Genomic DNA, 13,976 nt, shown 5'->3' with positions numbered 1-13,976 from the left:
GGTTTATCTGTCCAATCTGTCTGGTGGGAACAAAAATCTGGTAATGTATGGCAGCAAATGACAATGGACCATTTGCTCCGAAACACTGGAAAACAGACAATAGTCGTTTAGACAAATTGGTTAAATCCGTTTGATCTAGCGAATTTATACGTACAATCGTTTTTGTCCATTTTTCAGCATTTGTGAGCAAATGGTTGATTATCATTTCCAAGAAGGGTCATTTGTACAGACCAGTGTCCTCTGCTATTATCCTGGAAATGGCCTCTATCTGCACCTCTCTATCAGCATTTCTACATCTCTTTTTTTCTAACATTGTCCCTCCCTTTTAGCATAGCCTCTTCCAAATACTTGCTTGCAGAGTATTTCATTAAAGAAAATCTCTCCACCAGATGAGGGGATAAGGTAGCGTTGACATTATGGTAGCTGCCATAGTTTGATCCTTGCCTATTACTGGTAAAAAGGTTTTGGTCATAAACCTCAATGATTCTGTGTATACAGAAAACCTGCACTTTAGGCAGTTATACAATCACAGACTCAGGTGCCACAGTGCTGCAGGCCACGGTGAGTTCAATTCCAGAATTCACTACTGCAAACTCCTCTGTTGACTCATAGTGCAATACTTTGGCTAGACCAAGGACTTGGAAAGCATAATGAGGGAAATGGAGCAAACTCTGTTAAAAGAAAGCCAGATATGGTGGGAAACAGTGACATTAGAGAGGTACCTTTCCCACCATATCATACCGAAAGGCCTTAGGATACAAAAGGCTGCTTTCTTCTCTTCAGCAAGGGAGGAGTTTAAAAAGGATTGGGAGGAAATTCTAGAGACTTGGTCTTTTTCATTGATAAAATTAATTATAGAGGATCGAAAAAGAGAGCTTGTTGAACAAGAAGCAGCAGTATTAAAACTCATGGAAATAATAACCCCACTGCAAGATACAGCAGAGTTCAAGGAACTAGAAAAAAGGGTGGAACTTAGCATAAAGAAACATGAAAAAGCCATTATAGATAGAAAAGTTAGAAAATTCAATAGAGACAAGAAATATACTCTATCACTTGAGGGTGACATGGGTGATTCCGATGAGGAGATGGAGGCCCCCTTGGAAGTAGAGACTCCCTCAAGGGTGAGAGAGATATCGCCCCAATGGAGACAGGCCCATAGGAGAAGAAACAAAAGGGTTCCATTAGAAAGGAAGAATCCTCCCACTCAATATATTAGAGAGACACCCTATCGTAACCTAATAGAACATATAACAACAGGTCACAATCAAAGGGATAGGGTCCCCTATAAAGATTACAATGACTGGAAACAACATCAGACCAGGAATTGGAGGAATGATAAGACATCTTATCAGTATGAAAATTATAGAGGTCGAGAAAATAAGGAGTACAGAAAGGAGGTGAACCCACCACAAAGGTGGAGAGAGAGAAATTTGGACCAGGGAACATATTGGTTGAAAACAAGAAAAGATATAAGAAAAGGTGGATAAATAATCCAATTAAGGGGTAATAAGTATGAAGTCCTGTCAGATATGAAGGAAACTCAGACTTTTTTATACAGGGAGAGAGGCCACCGATACCTAAGATGAAAACCAAAATGGGGTGTAGAGGAGGCAAAACCAATAAAAAAATAAAGAGAGACATAAAAAGAAAAATCAAATTAAAGCACAAAGGAAAACGCAGAGGTAACACTACTGATGGGAATAGGTTGGAAGGAAAAACAAAGATATTCAATCTAACAACACATATATTGGCAAAGGAAGAAATGAGTGTGCAGAAAAGGGATTAAAATATGCCCCCTCATTACCCCTAAACAAATTTTCCACTTTCGTAGATTTGAACAAATGTATACGGAAATTGTCCATTAAAAAATTATTTTAGACTAAAGAATATAATGGGGAGAGTTTTGAGCCAAATGTACAGGAAAGTCACTTTAAACCCAAATCTATTTTTAATCCCACTCACATGAGAGGTAATATTTTAGAAACTTTTTTAAGTCTTTGTACAGATGAGATACATAATTTGGGAAGTGGAGATATTAAACAAAACTTCACCAGAAAGGAAAGGCTGGCTTTGAAAGCTTTAAGGGAAAACACGGAACTGGTCATCAAGCCTGCAGATAAAGGGGGGAAGGGGGGGATAGTGATCATTTCAAGACTGTGGTATGACCAGGAGGTCTTGCAACAATTGGAGGATAGGGGGTACCTACCACAAATGAAGGGCCGACCCCACGAATGGGATATTAAGGAATTTGGAGATCCTATTGGACAAATACAAAAATATCAAAGTACTGGGAGATAAAGAATATAATTTTTTACTAAATTCTGTACCAGCAACACCAGTACTATATATCCTCCCAAAAATTCATCAGAATTTAACACACACACCCCGGCAGACTAATAGTCTCCGGAATAAATTCTGTCACATCTAACTTATCTGAGTATATAGACTTTTATTTGCAACCATTGATTTTAAAAAATCGTTCTCATTTGAAAGATATGAAGGATCTTTTAAATTATATACAAACCATCACATGGGAGGGAAGGTTGGACAATGATAACTGCTGATGTACGTTCATTGTATATGATAATTGACCACGAATGAGAAGAAAAAGCAGTGAGAAGTTTTTTGAATGATAGCCAACTAGATGCAAAATTGCAGGATTTCCTGGTTGATGGAGTATGATTTATTTTAACTAATAATTATTTTTTATTCAATGATGATTTTTACCTACAGAAGAGAGGGATTGCCATGGGCACCAGGTTCACTCCAAGTTATGCCAATATTTTTATGGGTTAATGGGAAAACAATACGATATGGAATAACAACCCATTTGGAGCGAACCTGGTGTCCTGGCTTCGTTATATTGACAATGTGATTTTTTTATCTGGAAGGGGGATATGGAATCCCTCAATGAGTTTTATCTCTATCTTAACTCCAATGATTTTAATATTGAATTGTCATTTGAAAATAGAATAACCGCCATAAACTTTTTAGATGTAACCTTGTACATAGAGGAAAAACATATACATACAAAATGTTTCACCAAGCCAACAGATTCAGGTACATACCTACGAGCAGAAAGTTGTCACCACCCAAATTGGCTAAGTTCAATTCCGGGTGGACAACTAAGGAGAGTGAAACAGAATTGTTCAAAGAATTCTAATTACATTGAACAAGCACAAACAATGAAAAATAAGTTTATATCCTCAGGATATCAGGAACGTTATGTGGAGGAGACTTTAAATAAGGTAGAACAAGTGGACAGAAAAGACTTATTGTCAACTAAGTAGAAGACCTCTTGTAGTGCACCAGTATATGATTGGGCATTCATCACCACCTTTAGTAGCCAGTTTAAGAACATAGAAAAAATACTAACAAAACATTGGGGGATCCCGAAAAAGGACCCTATTATAGTGGGGCAGTTACCAAATAGACCAAAATGTATATATAGGAAAGCCCCAAATATTGGCTCAAAGGTGGTTAAAAGCATGCTTCCATCTAAGAAGATGGGACCAGTAGTGAAACCAAAGGGATTTTATAGATGTGGAACTGCATAGCTTGTAAAGAAATCAACAGTGACAATATAAAATTATCAGAGGTGGAGATTAATGGAAAAACTGAGAAGATTAATGAGTTCATTATGTGCAATACAAAAAACGTTATATATGGAGTTGAATATTCGTGTGGGCTTTTTTATATCGGTCGCACATCCAGACCACTAAAAGTTTGTCTGGGTGAACATATGCGTAACATAAAGAAGGGCCTACAAACTCATGCCCTATCGGAACATTTTAGAGTTAAACATGGTAATACATCCGGGATTAAAAGTTTTTTTTGGATCAGGTGGATATCAGGCAATGGAATAAATAGAGATATAGCCAAACAAGTGGAAAAAGCAGAGATGAGGTTAATTTTTGAGCTAAAAACTTTAAAGCCAGAGGGACTAAACTCTGATTTTGAGATTAAATGGTTTTTATAATTAGCAGCCCAGTATTCACTCTTTTATTTTCTACATCACTCGCTGACACTTGGTTTCCTATGCACCCTTTTTTAAATTACTTCTCTTAAGCATATATATTTTATACATATTTTATATATGTCCCGCCTTTCTATTGGCAAAACCTATGGGGTTGATAAGTGTCAGCAGTGTGCAGTGAAGGTCAGTACACATTGCAGGTAATTTAACCCTGTTTATTGATTTATTACCCTGCAGATAACAAGATGCAGCATAACACTAAGGGCCTAATTCACACCTGATCATAGCCGCACACAATTTTGCACGGCTACGATTAGATACTCAGACATGTGGAGGGACGCCCAGCACAGGGCTAGACCGCCCCGCATGTCTGCCCCCCCCCTGCACAAGTACAAAAGCAGCGCACAGCGGCGATGCTTTTGTACTTGACGAGCAGCTCCCTACCTGCGCAGCTCCTGCGCACTGACAGGAAGGTACCCATCACTGTCTGGGTTGCAGCGGCTGATCACCATCAGCAACATTGTGGCAAACATCAGACATCTGAGTAACGTATAGGTTTCTCAGAATGTCCACTGCTAGTAAACTGCCAAGGCCAGTGAATCTGCATCGGAAGATGCAGTCGCTGGCTTTGGCAAGTCACTAAAATGGCAGCGACATAACTGTGTTTTAGATGCTCCTCCCCGTTGGCACCCCTACATGGCCACAGACTGTCAATCAGGCTGGGGCTTGCAGCACACTGTGACACTGTAGCGGCATCACACCACATGTGCACTGCAGCTCTGGCACAGTATTAGTGACTTAATCGCCCCATCGTCCAGGTCTGAATCAGGCCCTGTGTCTGAATCCACCAACTCACGACTGCATTTCTCATCTCTTCATTTCAACAGCAAACTGCATTTCTGAAAAGCACATCTGCCAAGAAGGTACCCCTTTCTGTCTGCTGTGTTCAACCAGAATTGTCATATGGATGCCATGGTTTGGTATTAGAGAGTATGGTACAGTATTTAGGGTCTAATTCAAGGTTGATTAGGGTTACCACCTCATCCCTTTAATTCTGGACACATTAATTATACAGGTTATGTGGCTGGCTGACTTCAAGACTCCATTTTACCTGGTTTTAATCAGCCACAGAACCTGTGTAATTATTATGTGTCCAGCATTAAAGGGAGGAGGTGGTAACCCTAGGGTTGAACTAAAAAAGAAAAATCTTTCGCTAATGGGCAAATCCATGTGCACTGCAGGTGGGGCAGATGTGCAGTAACGTGCAGAGAGTGTTACATTTTGGGTTGAGTCAGGTATGTTCAAACTGAATTGTAAATTGCAGTATAAAAATAAAGTAGACAGTATTTACCCTGCATAGAAACAATATAACCCACCCAAATCTAATTCTCTCTGCACATTTTATATTGGGTTGGGTATGCGTTACCACCACTGGGGATCACCGCAGGTGAGCATACCGACCGCGGGATCCTGGTGACAGAATGCCAGTGGGAGGAAACGAGCGCAACAAGCCCCTTGGTGGTTTGCTGTGCTCCCACAGGTTCTATTTCCATTCTATGGGTGTCTCTAATAGTCCCTGCTAGTCGGCATGCCAACTGTTGGGATTTAGAGGGGGGCGGGATGTAGCCGTCGGTAATGTCACCGCCGGTCATATAACTACATCCTGTTATATTTGCCCCACCTGCAGTGCAACATGTCCATTAGAGAAAGATTTTGCTTTTGCAATCAACCCTGAATTAGGTCCTTAGTTAGGTATAAATGTTCCAGTAATTAGAGATGAGCGCCTGAAATTTTTCGGGTTTTGTGTTTTGGTTTTGGGTTCGGTTCCGCGGCCGTGTTTTGGGTTCGAACGCGTTTTGGCAAAACCTCACCGAATTTTTTTTGTCGGATTCGGGTGTGTTTTGGATTCGGGTGTTTTTTTCCAAAAACACTAAAAAACAGCTTAAATCATAGAATTTGGGGGTCATTTTGATCCCAAAGTATTATTAACCTCAAAAACCATAATTTACACTCATTTTCAGTCTATTCTGAATACCTCACACCTCACAATATTATTTTTAGTCCTAAAATTTGCACCGAGGTCGCTGTGTGAGTAAGATAAGCGACCCTAGTGGCCGACACAAACACCGGGCCCATCTAGGAGTGGCACTGCAGTGTCACGCAGGATGTCCCTTCCAAAAAACCCTCCCCAAACAGCACATGACGCAAAGAAAAAAAGAGGCGCAATGAGGTAGCTGTGTGAGTAAGATTAGCGACCCTAGTGGCCGACACAAACACCGGGCCCATCTAGGAGTGGCACTGCAGTGTCACGCAGGATGGCCCTTCCAAAAAACCCTCCCCAAACAGCACATGACGCAAAGAAAAAAAGAGGCGCAATGAGGTAGCTGTGTGAGTAAGATTAGCGACCCTAGTGGCCGACACAAACACCGGGCCCATCTAGGAGTGGCACTGCAGTGTCACGCAGGATGGCCCTTCCAAAAAACCCTCCCCAAACAGCACATGACGCAAAGAAAAAAAGAGGCGCAATGAGGTAGCTGACTGTGTGAGTAAGATTAGCGACCCTAGTGGCCGACACAAACACCGGGCCCATCTAGGAGTGGCACTGCAGTGTCACGCAGGATGTCCCTTCCAAAAAACCCTCCCCAAACAGCACATGACGCAAAGAAAAAAAGAGGCGCAATGAGGTAGCTGTGTGAGTAAGATTAGCGACCCTAGTGGCCGACACAAACACCGGGCCCATCTAGGAGTGGCACTGCAGTGTCACGCAGGATGGCCCTTCCAAAAAACCCTCCCCAAACAGCACATGACGCAAAGAAAAAAAGAGGTGCAATGAGGTAGCTGTGTGAGTAAGATTAGCGACCCTAGTGGCCGACACAAACACCGGGCACATCTAGGAGTGGCACTGCAGTGTCACGCAGGATGTCCCTTCCAAAAAACCCTCCCCAAACAGCACATGACGCAAAGAAAAAAAGAGGCGCAATGAGGTAGCTGACTGTGTGAGTAAGATTAGCGACCCTAGTGGCCGACACAAACACCGGGCCCATCTAGGAGTGGCACTGCAGTGTCACGCAGGATGTCCCTTCCAAAAAACCCTCCCCAAACAGCACATGACGCAAAGAAAAAAAGAGGCGCAATGAGGTAGCTGACTGTGTGAGTAAGATTAGCGACCCTAGTGGCCGACACAAACACCGGGCCCATCTAGGAGTGGCACTGCAGTGTCACGCAGGATGTCCCTTCCAAAAAACCCTCCCCAAACAGCACATGACGCAAAGAAAAAAAGAGGCGCAATGAGGTAGCTGACTGTGTGAGTAAGATTAGCGACCCTAGTGGCCGACACAAACACCGGGCCCATCTAGGAGTGGCACTGCAGTGTCACGCAGGATGTCCCTTCCAAAAAACCCTCCCCAATCAGCACATGATGCAAAGAAAAAGAAAAGAAAAAAGAGGTGCAAGATGGAATTGTCCTTGGGCCCTCCCACCCACCCTTATGTTGTATAAACAAAACAGGACATGCACACTTTAACCAACCCATCATTTCAGTGACAGGGTCTGCCACACGACTGTGACTGATATGACGGGTTGGTTTGGACCCCCCCCAAAAAAGAAGCAATTAATCTCTCCTTGCACAAACTGGCTCTACAGAGGCAAGATGTCCACCTCATCTTCACCCTCCGATATATCACCGTGTACATCCCCCTCCTCACAGATTATCAATTCGTCCCCACTGGAATCCACCATCTCAGCTCCCTGTGTACTTTGTGGAGGCAATTGCTGCTGGTCAATGTCTCCGCGGAGGAATTGATTATAATTCATTTTAATGAACATCATCTTCTCCACATTTTCTGGATGTAACCTCGTACGCCGATTGCTGACAAGGTGAGCGGCGGCACTAAACACTCTTTCGGAGTACACACTTGTGGGAGGGCAACTTAGGTAGAATAAAGCCAGTTTGTGCAAGGGCCTCCAAATTGCCTCTTTTTCCTGCCAGTATAAGTACGGACTGTGTGACGTGCCTACTTGGATGCGGTCACTCATATAATCCTCCACCATTCTATCAATGTTGAGAGAATCATATGCAGTGACAGTAGACGACATGTCCGTAATCGTTGTCAGGTCCTTCAGTCCGGACCAGATGTCAGCATCAGCAGTCGCTCCAGACTGCCCTGCATCACCGCCAGCGGGTGGGCTCGGAATTCTGAGCCTTTTCCTCGCACCCCCAGTTGCGGGAGAATGTGAAGGAGGAGATGTTGACAGGTCGCGTTCCGCTTGACTTGACAATTTTGTCACCAGCAGGTCTTTCAACCCCAGCAGACCTGTGTCTGCCGGAAAGAGAGATCCAAGGTAGGCTTTAAATCTAGGATCGAGCACGGTGGCCAAAATGTAGTGCTCTGATTTCAACAGATTGACCACCCGTGAATCCTTGTTAAGCGAATTAAGGGCTGCATCCACAAGTCCCACATGCCTAGCGGAATCGCTCCCTTTTAGCTCCTTCTTCAATGCCTCCAGCTTCTTCTGCAAAAGCCTGATGAGGGGAATGACCTGACTCAGGCTGGCAGTGTCTGAACTGACTTCACGTGTGGCAAGTTCAAAGGGCATCAGAACCTTGCACAACGTTGAAATCATTCTCCACTGCACTTGAGACAGGTGCATTCCACCTACTATATCGTGCTCAATTGTATAGGCTTGAATGGCCTTTTGCTGCTCCTCCAACCTCTGAAGCATATAGAGGGTTGAATTCCACCTCGTTACCACTTCTTGCTTCAGATGATGGCAGGGCAGGTTCAGTAGTTTTTGGTGGTGCTCCAGTCTTCTGTACGTGGTGCCTGTACGCCGAAAGTGTCCCGCAATTTTTCTGGCCACCGACAGCATCTCTTGCACGCCCCTGTCGTTTTTTAAAAAATTCTGCACCACCAAATTCAAGGTATGTGCAAAACATGGGACGTGCTGGAATTTGCCCATATTTAATGCACACACAATATTGCTGGCGTTGTCCGATGCCACAAATCCACAGGAGAGTCCAATTGGGGTAAGCCATTCCGCGATGATCTTCCTCAGTTGCCGTAAGAGGTTTTCAGCTGTGTGCGTATTCTGGAAAGCGGTGATACAAAGCGTAGCCTGCCTAGGAAAGAGTTGGCGTTTGCGAGATGCTGCTACTGGTGCCGCCGCTGCTGTTCTTGCGGCGGGAGTCCATACATCTACCCAGTGGGCTGTCACAGTCATATAGTCCTGACCCTGCCCTGCTCCACTTGTCCACATGTCCGTGGTTAAGTGGACATTGGGTACAACTGCATTTTTTAGGACACTGGTGAGTCTTTTTCTGACGTCCGTGTACATTCTCGGTATCGCCTGCCTAGAGAAGTGGAACCTAGATGGTATTTGGTAACGGGGGCACACTGCCTCAATAAATTGTCTAGTTCCCTGTGAACTAACGGCGGATACCGGACGCACGTCTAACACCAACATAGTTGTCAAGGACTCAGTTATCCGCTTTGCAGTAGGATGACTGCTGTGATATTTCATCTTCCTCGCAAAGGACTGTTGAACAGTCAATTGCTTACTGGAAGTAGTACAAGTGGGCTTACGACTTCCCCTCTGGGATGACCATCGACTCCCAGCGGCAACAACAGCAGCGCCAGCAGCAGTAGGCGTTACACGCAAGGATGCATCGGAGGAATCCCAGGCAGGAGAGGACTCGTCAGAATTGCCAGTGACATGGCCTGCAGGACTATTGGCATTCCTGGGGAAGGAGGAAATTGACACTGAGGGAGTTGGTGGGGTGGTTTGCGTGAGCTTGGTTACAAGAGGAAGGGATTTACTGGTCAGTGGACTGCTTCCGCTGTCACCCAAAGTTTTTGAACTTGTCACTGACTTATTATGAATGCGCTGCAGGTGACGTATAAGGGAGGATGTTCCGAGGTGGTTAACGTCCTTACCCCTACTTATTACAGCTTGACAAAGGGAACACACGGCTTGACACCTGTTGTCCGCATTTCTGGTGAAATACCTCCACACCGAAGAGCTGATTTTTTTGGTATTTTCACCTGGCATGTCAACGGCCATATTCCTCCCACGGACAACAGGTGTCTCCCCGGGTGCCTGACTTAAACAAACCACCTCACCATCAGAATCCTCCTGGTCAATTTCCTCCCCAGCGCCAGCAACACCCATATCCTCCTCATCCTGGTGTACTTCAACACTGACATCTTCAATCTGACTATCAGGAACTGGACTGCGGGTGCTCCTTCCAGCACTTGCAGGGGGCGTGCAAATGGTGGAAGGCGCATGCTCTTCACGTCCAGTGTTGGGAAGGTCAGGCATCGCAACCGACACAATTGGACTCTCCTTGTGGATTTGGGATTTCAAAGAACGCACAGTTCTTTGCGGTGCTTTTGCCAGCTTGAGTCTTTTCAGTTTTCTAGCGAGAGGCTGAGTGCTTCCATCCTCATGTGAAGCTGAACCACTAGCCATGAACATAGGCCAGGGCCTCAGCCGTTCCTTGCCACTCCGTGTGATAAATGGCATATTGGCAAGTTTACGCTTCTCCTCCGACAATTTTATTTTAGGTTTTGGAGTCCTTTTTTTACTGATATTTGGTGTTTTGGTTTTGACATGCTCTGTACTATGCCATTGGGCATCGGCCTTGGCAGACGACGTTGCTGGCATTTCATCGTCTCGGCCATGACTAGTGGCAGCAGCTTCAGCACGAGGTGGAAGTGGATCTTGATCTTTCCCTAATTTTGGAACCTCAACATTTTTGTTCTCCATATTTTAATAGGCACAACTAAAAGGCACCTCAGGTAAACAATGGAGATGGATGGATTGGATACTAGTATACAATTATGGACGGGCTGCCGAGTGCCGACACAGAGGTAGCCACAGCCGTGAACTACCGCACTGTACTGTGTCTGCTGCTAATATATAGACTGGTTGATAAAGAGATAGTATACTCGTAACTAGTATGTATGTATAAAGAAAGAAAAAAAACCACGGTTAGGTGGTATATACAATTATGGACGGGCTGCCGAGTGCCGACACAGAGGTAGCCACAGCCGTGAACTACCGCACTGTACTGTGTCTGCTGCTAATATATAGACTGGTTGATAAAGAGATAGTATACTCGTAACTAGTATGTATGTATAAAGAAAGAAAAAAAAACCACGGTTAGGTGGTATATACAATTATGGACGGGCTGCCGAGTGCCGACACAGAGGTAGCCACAGCCGTGAACTACTGTACTGTGTCTGCTGCTAATATATAGACTGGTTGATAAAGAGATAGTATACTCGTAACTAGTATGTATGTATAAAGAAAGAAAAAAAAACCACGGTTAGGTGGTATATACAATTATGGACGGGCTGCCGAGTGCCGACACAGAGGTAGCCACAGCCGTGAACTACCGCACTGTACTGTGTCTGCTGCTAATATATAGACTGGTTGATAAAGAGATAGTATACTCGTAACTAGTATGTATGTATAAAGAAAGAAAAAAAAACCACGGTTAGGTGGTATATACAATTATGGACGGGCTGCCGAGTGCCGACACAGAGGTAGCCACAGCCGTGAACTACCGCACTGTACTGTGTCTGCTGCTAATATATAGACTGGTTGATAAAGAGATAGTATACTCGTAACTAGTATGTATGTATAAAGAAAGAAAAAAAAAACACGGTTAGGTGGTATATACAATTATGGACGGGCTGCCGAGTGCCGACACAGAGGTAGCCACAGCCGTGAACTACCGCACTGTACTGTGTCTGCTGCTAATATATAGACTGGTTGATAAAGAGATAGTATACTCGTAACTAGTATGTATGTATAAAGAAAGAAAAAAAAACCACGGTTAGGTGGTATATACAATTATGGACGGGCTGCCGAGTGCCGACACAGAGGTAGCCACAGCCGTGAACTACCGCACTGTACTGTGTCTGCTGCTAATATATAGACTGGTTGATAAAGAGATAGTATACTCGTAACTAGTATGTATGTATAAAGAAAGAAAAAAAAACCACGGTTAGGTGGTATATACAATTATGGACGGGCTGCCGAGTGCCGACACAGAGGTAGCCACAGCCGTGAACTACCGCACTGTACTGTGTCTGCTGCTAATATATAGACTGGTTGATAAAGAGATAGTATACTCGTAACTAGTATGTATGTATAAAGAAAGAAAAAAAAACCACGGTTAGGTGGTATATACAATTATGGACGGGCTGCCGAGTGCCGACACAGAGGTAGCCACAGCCGTGAACTACCGCACTGTACTGTGTCTGCTGCTAATATATAGACTGGTTGATAAAGAGATAGTATACTCGTAACTAGTATGTATGTATAAAGAAAGAAAAAAAAACCACGGTTAGGTCACTGGTATATACAATTATGGACGGGCTGCCGAGTGCCGACACAGAGGTAGCCACAGCCGTGAACTACCGCACTGTACTGTGTCTGCTGCTAATATAGACTGGTTGATAAAGAGATAGTATACTACTAATATTATATACTGGTGGTCAGGTCACTGGTCACTAGTCACACTGGCAGTGGCACTCCTGCAGCAAAAGTGTGCACTGTTTAATTTTAATATAATATTATGTACTCCTGGCTCCTGCTATAACCTATAACTGGCACTGCAGTAGTGCTCCCCAGTCTCCCCCACAATTATAAGCTGTGTGAGCTGAGCAGTCAGACAGATATATAATATATATAGATGATGCAGCACACTGGCCTGAGCCTGAGCAGTGCACACAGATATGGTATGTGACTGACTGAGTCACTGTGTGTATCGCTTTTTTCAGGCAGAGAACGGATATATTAAATAAACTGCACTGTGTGTCTGGTGGTCACTCACTATATAATATATTATGTACTCCTGGCTCCTGCTATAACCTATAACTGGCACTGCAGTAGTGCTCCCCAGTCTCCCCCACAATTATAAGCTGTGTGAGCTGAGCAGTCAGACAGATATATATAATATTATATATAGATAATAGATGATGCAGCACACTGGCCTGAGCCTGAGCAGTGCACACAGATATGGTATGTGACTGAGTCACTGTGTGCTGTGTATCGCTTTTTTCAGGCAGAGAACGGATTATATTATGTACTCCTGGCTCCTGCTATAACCTATAACTGGCACTGCAGTAGTGCTCCCCAGTCTCCCCCACAATTATAAGCTGTGTGAGCTGAGCAGTCAGACAGATATATATAATATTATATATAGATAATAGATGATGCAGCACACTGGCCTGAGCCTGAGCAGTGCACACAGATATGGTATGTGACTGAGTCACTGTGTGCTGTGTATCGCTTTTTTCAGGCAGAGAACGGATTATAAATAAAAGTGGTGGTCACTGGTCACTATCAGCAAAACTCTGCACTGTACACTACTGAGTACTCCTAATGCTCCCCAAAATTAGTAAATCAAGTGTCTCTCTAATCTATTCTAATTCTAAACGGAGAGGACGCCAGCCACGTCCTCTCCCTATCAATCTCAATGCACGTGTGAAAATGGCGGCGACGCGCGGCTCCTTATATAGAATCCGAGTCTCGCGATAGAATCCGAGCCTCGCGAGAATCCGACAGCGTCATGATGACGTTCGGGCGCGCTCGGGTTAACCGAGCAAGGCGGGAAGATCCGAGTCGCTCGGACCCGTGAAAAAAAACATGAAGTTCTGGCGGGTTCGGATTCAGAGAAACCGAACCCGCTCATCTCTACCAGTAATGTCATGTATATTATTCAGCTCAGTAATGCACAACTTTTATCATTTAAGGTTACATAGTAGATTCCCTTGCTCTTAAGTCATTGATTAGATGCTTTCCACAGATTGCAGATGCTAAGGAGGAAATTCAAAACAAAACACTAAATCTAATCATTTAAAAGACAGCATAGAGTTTAACAGCAGGTAAGAAAGAACTGCTTGGTCTAGCTATTATTAATAATATAGTCTAACTATTATTAATAATAATATTATATTATTATTATTATTATTATTATTATTATTATTAT

Source organism: Pseudophryne corroboree, chromosome 1 (assembly GCF_028390025.1).
Source record: "Pseudophryne corroboree isolate aPseCor3 chromosome 1, aPseCor3.hap2, whole genome shotgun sequence".
Taxonomy (NCBI): domain Eukaryota; kingdom Metazoa; phylum Chordata; class Amphibia; order Anura; family Myobatrachidae; genus Pseudophryne; species Pseudophryne corroboree.
The sequence above is the reverse complement of the archived record's forward strand: the minus strand, read 5'-3'. Positions refer to the sequence as shown.